Genomic DNA, 8873 nt, shown 5'->3' on the forward strand with positions numbered 1-8873 from the left:
AAATGCCTCGTATAATCCGATAATCACCTTCTCGACGACGGGAAGGAACGAGAAATATATTACGCCATTTCAGGCTTGTCTACCCCGTAGGAGGGTTGCGCCGTCAGTGCACCTCATCCGGTGTACTGTAGGCATTGTTTGAGGTTCTTTGCAGCGTCCCTTCCTTAGGCGCCTAGCTCCTTGCAGTCCTTTTAACAGTTCCTCCGTTCGTATTCTCTTTCTTCAATCTTAGTGTCCTCAACCATCTCTTGACAGTTGTTTCATGGTGCAACTGCTTTGAGGTTTTCCTCCTGTTAAACTTTTCAGACATTTTTATCATCAGTTTCCCTTACAGCGCTGAATGATCTCATTGGTCCCAGCGCTTGGGGTTTGGCCTAAAGTAAATTCTATATTTTTCTTCTATTCTAACGTTTACCCAGGGGTTGATTTACATTTCGCAAAGTTGTCTCGTGGAAACTTACTGACTGACCCCAACGCCTTCGTCAGGGCCCACTGTGACCCAATGCCGGTCCCAACCGACTCCCAAAATCCGTCACTAGTCCCCGTAGTGGTCAAGGGAGCTCATTTGCCAAAGGCCCCTGGCAGTGATTGGTGGGCACCCTTCCAAATGGTGACCACACCCAGCCTTAAATAATTTCCAAAATTAAATCAGAATCTTGTTCATGATCACTATTCACGCATTTTCAGGCTTTCCTGAAACTTGTACTACTTAGGCGTCTGATTACCGTGGAGGCTGGAACGTACTTCACTCCGCAATAGACGCAGTTGAATAACTATATTTTTTATACTTAGACCTATTAATTTTTTTTGGGGGGGGCGGGTTAGGCCTACGGGGTATAAATTCAAATATTTTTGTTACGTATATCCTAAGTATATGTAATAAATTACTTACAAGGAAGGTATATTTGATCTATTCATTGTGATTACAGTTCTATGGGTTATATCAGCTCTCTCTCTCTCTCTCTCTCTCTCTCTCTCTCTCTCTCTCTCTCTCTCTCTCTCTCTCTCGTACACACTGAACTTGCTGAAGGGTGTGATGTGTTTACAAATTCGATTGCCCCGTTCCTTGGCAGAGAGACGGGGAAAAAATATCCCAAAAAAAAAAAAATTAAGAGAAAAATCAAGAGAAATGTGTCCGGATTTTGCTACCTGTTTTGTTGCATTAAAAGAAAAATCTCCTCCAAGCACTCTTGGTGCGAAGGTGCTTGCGATTGTTTATTGAGGGAGGGGGTCAGCCTAAATGAATGTGAGGTACATTAGAAGTTTTTATTATTATTATTATTATTATTATTATTATTATTATTATTATTATTATTTTTTTTATTATTATTATTATTATTATTATTATTATTATTATTATTATTAAAGTGAGCCACTTTGCGGGGATTATCTCGTTGTATGTGAAATATAATTATGATTAATTAAGAGAGTACATCATTTATATTATTATTATTATTGTTATTATTATTATTATTATTATTATTATTATTATTATTATTATTATTTCTGATGTGAGCTATATTCGAGGGATTATCTCGCTGCATGTGAAAGTTATAATTAGGATTGAATAAGGGAGTATATTATTATTATTATTATTATTATTATTATTATTATTATTATTATTATTATTATTCATTGGTGAACATCACTATTCATCCTTGGTGAATATTACTATTCATCACCTTCATCAGATATTATCTCATTTCATCACTATTCATCCTTGGTCATATTACATTCATCACTACTATCATCATCATCATTATCATTATCGGCTCCATATTCCATGTCTTCCTTGTTCTTTGTCTTCCACAAATCTCCACCTGTCTCAGGCTTCCAGTCTTACAGTTCTCGTCCAAGTATGTTCTGAATCTTCCTACGCTTCTGATATATTAACTGTTGTTAATATCTCTTTTCCCAGTTTGTTAACATAGCTTCGTTTTTCAATAGATGATTTATCTTCATTCTGTATTTCCTATTGTCTTCCGTTCCTTTTACTGTACCTCCTTTCATATTCTCTTTCTTCCATCTTACTTTCCTCAACCCTCTCCTAACAAGTGATTCATAGTGCGACTGCTTTGAGGTTTTCCTCCTGTTACGCCTTTCAAACCTTTTTGCTGTCAATTTCCGTTTCAGCGCTGAATGACCTCATAGGTCCCAGTGCTTGGCCTTTGGACTAAATTCTATATTCAGTTCAATTCAATCAACTCACTTCAATTCAACCATATTCTTTAGAAGCTCGAATTTCAAAATAGTGGCACCTATAGGCATGTTCTATATGAATAAGGTTCATCTCCTGAATAATAATAATAATAATAATAATAATAATAATAATAATAATAATAATAATAATAATGATAATAATAATAATAATTTCAAGTCAGTGGCCCCTATAGTCCTGTTCCATATGAATAGGATTCATCGCCTGAATAATTAATAATAATAATAATAATAATAATAATAATAATAATAATAATAATAATAATAATAATAATAATAATAATAATAATAATAATAATAACTGACATAGTTCTCGAATTCTTGCCTCTCGATCTTCGTCAGTAATAATAATAATAATAATAATAATAATAATAATAATAATAATAAATAACCAAAACAGTTCGCAATCAGTTCGTCAGACGCACTGCACAAACTCACGCCCGTTGGTGCATCCCTAACCAACCCCACAACATTCTTGCTCCCGATCTTAATCACTGGGGTATTTCGGACGAGCCCAGTGCCCGAGGGCATTACCGGGTCCTCCTCCTGAACTTGGCAACAAGTGTCGATAAAGTCTATGAAGTCAGGCAATGCCAGCAGCGACACCCAGTACTGAAGCATGCGAGAGCGCGAGACATGAACACAAAAAAATGTCGAGGCAGTGTCATGGGGTAGGAATCAATGCGGAAATATTATTTCTGGCTTAAAAAGGGGTTGGAAGGCCTTGCTGTCTTGGTTTTGTGTGTTCAGTAAGGGCCTGTTGCCGTGATAGTATTGTGGCCATATATAGAATTGCAGTGGTTGCAATATTCAGGATAGACATTAAAAAAATGGAAGGCGTTGCTATCTTGATAAGCAGTAGACCATTTTGACTTGTGTATTCAGTGTCTGTAGCCATGATAGTATTTTGGCCATGTATAGAATTGCAATGATTGCAATATTAAGGGTAGACACTGACTCTCCTTTATTTCCAATGAATTGCCTGTTGGTATAGAACTTTAGATTAAGCTGGATTTTGACGGGTTTTTGCTCATAAGTGTAATATTTTGAACGGGGGTAGGAGTTCTGGCGTGGACCTTTGGACTCTTCAAACCAACAGAGATAGCAATGAGTTTTTGTCTCAAATTCGCAATTTTTAGTTTTCGGAAAAGAAAACTAATGTGCCGGCTTTGTCTATCCGTCTGCACTTTTTTTCTGTCCGCACTTTTTCTGTCCGCCCTTAGACCTTAAAAACTACTGAGGCTAGAGGGCTGCAAAGTGGTATGTTGATCATCCACCCTCCAGTCATCAAACATACCAAATTGCAGCCCTCTAACCTCAGTAGTTTTTATTTTATCTAAAGTTAAAATTAACCATAATCGTGCTTCTGGCAACGATATAGGCCAGGCCACCACCGGACCGCGGTTAAAGCTTCATGGGCCGCGGGTCATACAGCATTATACCGAGACCACGGAAAGATAGACCTATTTTCGGTGGCCTTGATTACACGCTGCACAGAAAACTCGATTGCGCAGAAGAAACTTCGGCGCATTTTTTACTTGCTTTAATAAGTTGACCTTTTTTTCTTCTCGTCTCTTTAAATACCCTTTAAATACCCTTTAAATACCCTTTCCATCTTACGGCGCATTCACGTCTCAGAAATTTTAAGAATTTGTGATTATGCGACGTTTCAGGTGAAAACTGCAACGCAGATAAACAGCCTCGCTGGCTTGATGCTTTGTTTTTGTTCTCGAAAATCTTATTTATCTCGAAGGTGAGGTTTTCCACTAACCAGGCTGCTTCGGTTAACAAAATATCAGTTATTAATAAGCTTTCTCTCGGAGAACAGGGATTGTTATCGTTATCAGAGACTGAATTAGACCGTTACCCGGATGAGCCTCAGTGAACTTTTACAGAAGTGTGTTGATTATGGATGGTTAGGTGTGTCTGAAGGTGACAGAAATGTGTTAGTGAATGAATTAGTAACAGTTTTTTACCGGTGATGATTCAGTGTGAAAACATCTATAGAAAATTCAGTTAGTCAAAATAACAAAACTTCTACAAAACAATGTTAAAATGTGAACAAATCAATGGTTTTACAACATTCTCATGATTTACTTCCTTTGCTTGTTAATTTTACACTCCGCGACTCCCGTAAATATTTAAAAACGAAAAAAAAACAGAATAACCGCGAATATCTTCAGGTGTCGAATAAAAATAAGGAAAGAAAACGCAAGAGATCTAAAACTGAAAAGGTTACCGAGTCGCTTCGTTCAGAGGGTTAATCAAGAGAGCAGGAAACTGCACGTCTTCATCATAGTTTTACGATACAGCTAAGAATATTTTTTTAAATTGGAGAAGACTAAAACAGGATTCTTGTTGACTTGCTGAGAGAAGAAGTAACTTGCAAGAAAAGCTGCCCGAATAGTAGGCAAAATATTAGGAAGAGTCTGCAGTTGAGCCAACTCTCCTTTATTGAAGTAAAGTGGGGATGCTGAATGTGAATGAAAGAAAATGGATCGATGCTACTGAGATGAACTGTTTGCTTTAATTTATGTGGCATAGGAGGACATGAAAGGATGAGGACTGTAGATATACGAGATGGTTTTGTCATGTAGAGAGAATGGAGGATGATAAAGTTGATAAGAAAAGTGTACAATTCTGGAGGGAAGTGCAAGAATTTGCGTAAGACAGATGCGAATAGCACAATGAATCTGGTAGGGTTTGACACATTCCTGATGAGCCTACTGTGAGGTTAATACAAATTTTCTGCTCAGGACGTTCATCCACGATTCAGCAGCTAAAGTATGAATGGGACAGTAACCAGTGTGTTGTTTTTTTCTATGGAGCCACCTCGTGTTCATACACACCACTTTTGCTGTGCCACTGGTCGCACTAGCACTAGCTGTCGGGTCTGGTCAGTACATGGATGCTTGCTGGTTGTATATATTACAATATATATATATATATATATATATATATATATATATATATATATATATATATAGAGAGAGAGAGAGAGAGAGAGAGAGAGAGAGAGAGAGAGAGAGAGATAAATAAAAGCAAGACCAACCAAAGATAGCGAAAGGGTGGGTGGCTGATTCCGAGTTTGCATCTGAATTATGCGACAGCTGTTGAGATAGCACTCGGGAATAAGTATCCCGTAAAATTGGAGGAGAGCAGTGAAAGGGTGATATTTTATTCCTGCATTATGTGAAACAGGGCGCGAATGACCCTACAAGGCGTTGAGGAAAGGACACTGTAAGGTCGAGAACGAGTGACGTAACTACAGGTCAGAGAAAAACATACAAGGTGTTAAAAGATGACCTTTGAACTCTTTGATCGTAGGCCTAGGAAGCTTTGAATAAATACCTTGCAATGCATGGATGAAAAGGTTAAGAGAACCTTAGATAAAGGGTTAAGAATGAGCTGAAGAAATCTTAAGATTGTTTAAATAAATGATTTAAAATGCTTTGAAGAAACGCCTAAGAATTTCCTGCATAAAGCCATTTGAGTGGTAGAAGGAAGGCCTTAACATACGAAGTAGAAACTCGAGAGAATACAATTAATAAAGCTTTCAGAATCCATTACATAAATCACTTTAAATGCACCGAACAAAGGGTTTTCAAATATGGCGGAGAAAGGTCTTGAAAAGGCTTAAAGGAAGTCATTGGAATGCTTTGAATAAATGTTTTGGAATGCTCTTGATAAAGGCTTTGATACCCCTTGAATACATACTTAGAATACCAAGTAGCCGTTTTATAAAAGCCTTAGGAAACTCTCACTCCAAGCCTTGGAATACGTTGAAGGAAAACCTCATCACGAAGCCTTAAATAAGGGCATTAGAAAGCCTTGAAGCCTTGTAAAGTCTTGAATAAGTCTCAGAAAGCGCTGAAAGCCTCAGAAGGATATTGAGATAAGTTGGATGCACTGTTGCAGGAAGAATCATTTGTTGTTGGCCACGCTATGAAAACAAATGCCGAACGAGCTATTGCTCTGAATAATGAACACACAGGAGCCTAAAGATTTAGTGACAATAAAACAAGATAAAGGCTAATTACTTAAAGGAGATTTTCATCTAAGCAGGTGAGAAGGCACTAAAACAAAGTAGGTTCTTGTGTATCTGATGGCTAAAGGTTGTGATGAGGTAGGCCTTATATGAGATTGTTGATTATAACGTTGGCAGAGGATTCTGAGAGATGTTAAAATGTTAAATTGACTCTTTATATTAAAAGATTTTAGTCGTATGAGATATGGAATGAACTTACGATGCATTTGAGATGTGGAAATATAGGAGGCTGGAGAAACCAGTATAGATGGACTGATTGAAGAAAGGGAAATGAACTGACGGATACTGGAGAAAGTGAAATGAACTGACGGATACTGGAGAAAGTGAAATGAACTGGTGGATACGGGAGAAAGTTAAATGAACTAACAGATACAGGAGAAAGGAAATGAACTGACGGATACTGGAGAAAGTGAAATGAACTGACGGATACTGGAGAAAGTGAAATGAACTGATGGATGCTGGAGAAAGTGAAATGAACTGACGGATACTGGAGAAAGTGAAATGAGCAGATGGATTCTGGAGAAAGTGAAATGAACTGACGGATACTGGAGAAAGTGAAATGAGCAGATGGATTCTGGAGAAAGTGAAATGAACTGACGGATTCTGGAGAAAGTGAAATGAACTGACAGATACTGGAGAAGGTGAAATTAACTGACGGATACTGGAGAGAAAAAGGATATTGGAGAAATGAACTGCAGACGGATTCTGGAGAAATGAACAGACGGTTCTGGAAAGTGAAAATGAATTACACTGGACGGATACTGGAGAAAGTGAAATGAACTGACTGATATTGAAGAAAGGGAAATGTTCTGACGGATACTGGAGAAAGTGAAATGCACTGACGGATACTGGAGAAGTTAAAGGTACTGACAGGTACTGGAGAAAGTGAGACGAACTGACGGATACTGGAGAAAGTGAAATGAACTTCCGGATACTGGAGAAAGTGAAATGGAGATAACGGATCATAAAATGAAGATCTCTGGGGCGCAAAAGAAACAGTGTAAAAAAACCAATAGATTATCTGTCTTCTGTTACCAACAACAGACATTAAAGTTTTATTATACTTTAAGAGGAATTTTCCTGAAATCTGTTTTTTTTCTCTCATGCACGTCCATAAAAACTCATCACTTCTACAGACGTAAAACGTCTGGAGACGGTATTTTGTGTCGGCAACATGATTAATACGCAAATAAACGTCAGAGTGTGTATTTGCAAGTTCGTAAGAATTCACTGAAATTGTTTTCAAATTACTGTGTTTGTTTGCAATCGTTCTGAGAATCTTTATGCTACTCACCAGCTAAGGCGAAAGACTTTAGCTAATTACTAGTCTCGCAAAAGATTAAAAACAGTGCCTTGCAAACCGCTCGAAAATTAGAAACGTACTATAAGACTAGTGCTAAAAAAAATCTCTATAGACTAGAAAAACTCTTGCGAGTGCATTTAATTGATAGGTCCTGTGTGCCGTTCTATATAGCTGTTTTCATTTTTTGTTTACGTAAGGGACCCGGTTCGCTCTAATCAGTTTTACGCACCTGTAGAGACACCAGCTGCCCTGTAACAGCCCGCCTCGGTGTCACCTGTCCTGTGAGCTCAAGTAACTAGGTGCCAAGCTCTTTTAAAAACCACCAAGTGACACCACCAAGTGACACGCACCTTAGCGGGACAATTGAACTCGTTGCAAATCTCAGCGGGAGGAGAGCTACTCGGTGACTGACTGAGAGGGCCGGTAGCGAAGTTGAACCTGCCTGGCCCTCTCTCTCTCTCTCTCTCTCTCTCTCTCTCTCTCTCTCTCTCTCTCTCTCTCTCTCTCTCTCTCTCTGTGTCACGTCACTCGCCCCATAACCCCTCCCCCACCTCCGATATGCCAGTAATACCAAACCATTACCCAAGGGCCAACCAAGACACGCCCACCTCCCAGCCTCACTGGCCAACATTTATTTTTTTTTTTTTTTGCATAGTTTATTATCGTTCCCCATTATGTTTTTTTTTTCTTTTGTTTAGTCCTGGCTGTTGTTGAGACTGCTTCTTCTTCTTCTCCTTCTTCTTCTTCTTCTTCTTCGTTTTACAGGGAGAAATAGATGCATTTCTTTGCATTCTTCTCTCACTAAAATGACCCAGTGTCTGGTATGAGAACGTAGACTTGAAAACTTGTGCCACAGTAGTTCCCTTGAACTTTCTAGAACACGAGAGAGAGAGAGAGAGAGAGAGAGAGAGAGAGAGAGAGAGAGAGAGAGAGAGAGAAGGATAGTTATTCTTGTCGAAGATACCTTCACTATTTTTAACATTCTTGCATTATGTAAATATTTTTCTGATTTTCCCTAAAAAAAGAGTTTTTATGACATAAATTTCATGAGTTTAATGCACCCGTATTTCATGGTGCCCTAAACAAAATGCTTTATTCTGCAAGATCCATAAACAATTTATTTTTAGCAATAAATTACTGGCGCAGCATCACAGTCGATTACTGCCACCTCACATAAATAAAGGACAAAATTTTGCGAAAAGTTCTCTCAAATTTCTCATGAATATTTTTATGCCATCGACGTGAATTTAGTCCCTAGGAATCCATTCACAATCGGTTCACTCTTTAAAACTACAGGTCGGTTAC

The 8873-nt window shown here is 38.2% G+C and overlaps 1 protein-coding gene across 1 annotated transcript in view; it reads right to left on the bottom strand.

The window, feature by feature from the left end:
* LOC136854951 (SET domain-containing protein SmydA-8-like) overlaps positions 1-7998 on the bottom strand; it is a 30049-nt gene extending 22051 nt beyond the window's left edge. Inside the window, 1 exon segment of the mRNA XM_067131546.1 lies at positions 7919-7998. The gene's annotated coding sequence lies outside the window, so the exon portion shown is untranslated.
* Between the last annotated feature and the right edge of the window lie 875 nt (positions 7999-8873).

The sequence above is a fragment of the Macrobrachium rosenbergii genome, chromosome 30 (assembly GCF_040412425.1).
Source record: "Macrobrachium rosenbergii isolate ZJJX-2024 chromosome 30, ASM4041242v1, whole genome shotgun sequence".
In the NCBI taxonomy this organism is placed as follows: domain Eukaryota; kingdom Metazoa; phylum Arthropoda; class Malacostraca; order Decapoda; family Palaemonidae; genus Macrobrachium; species Macrobrachium rosenbergii.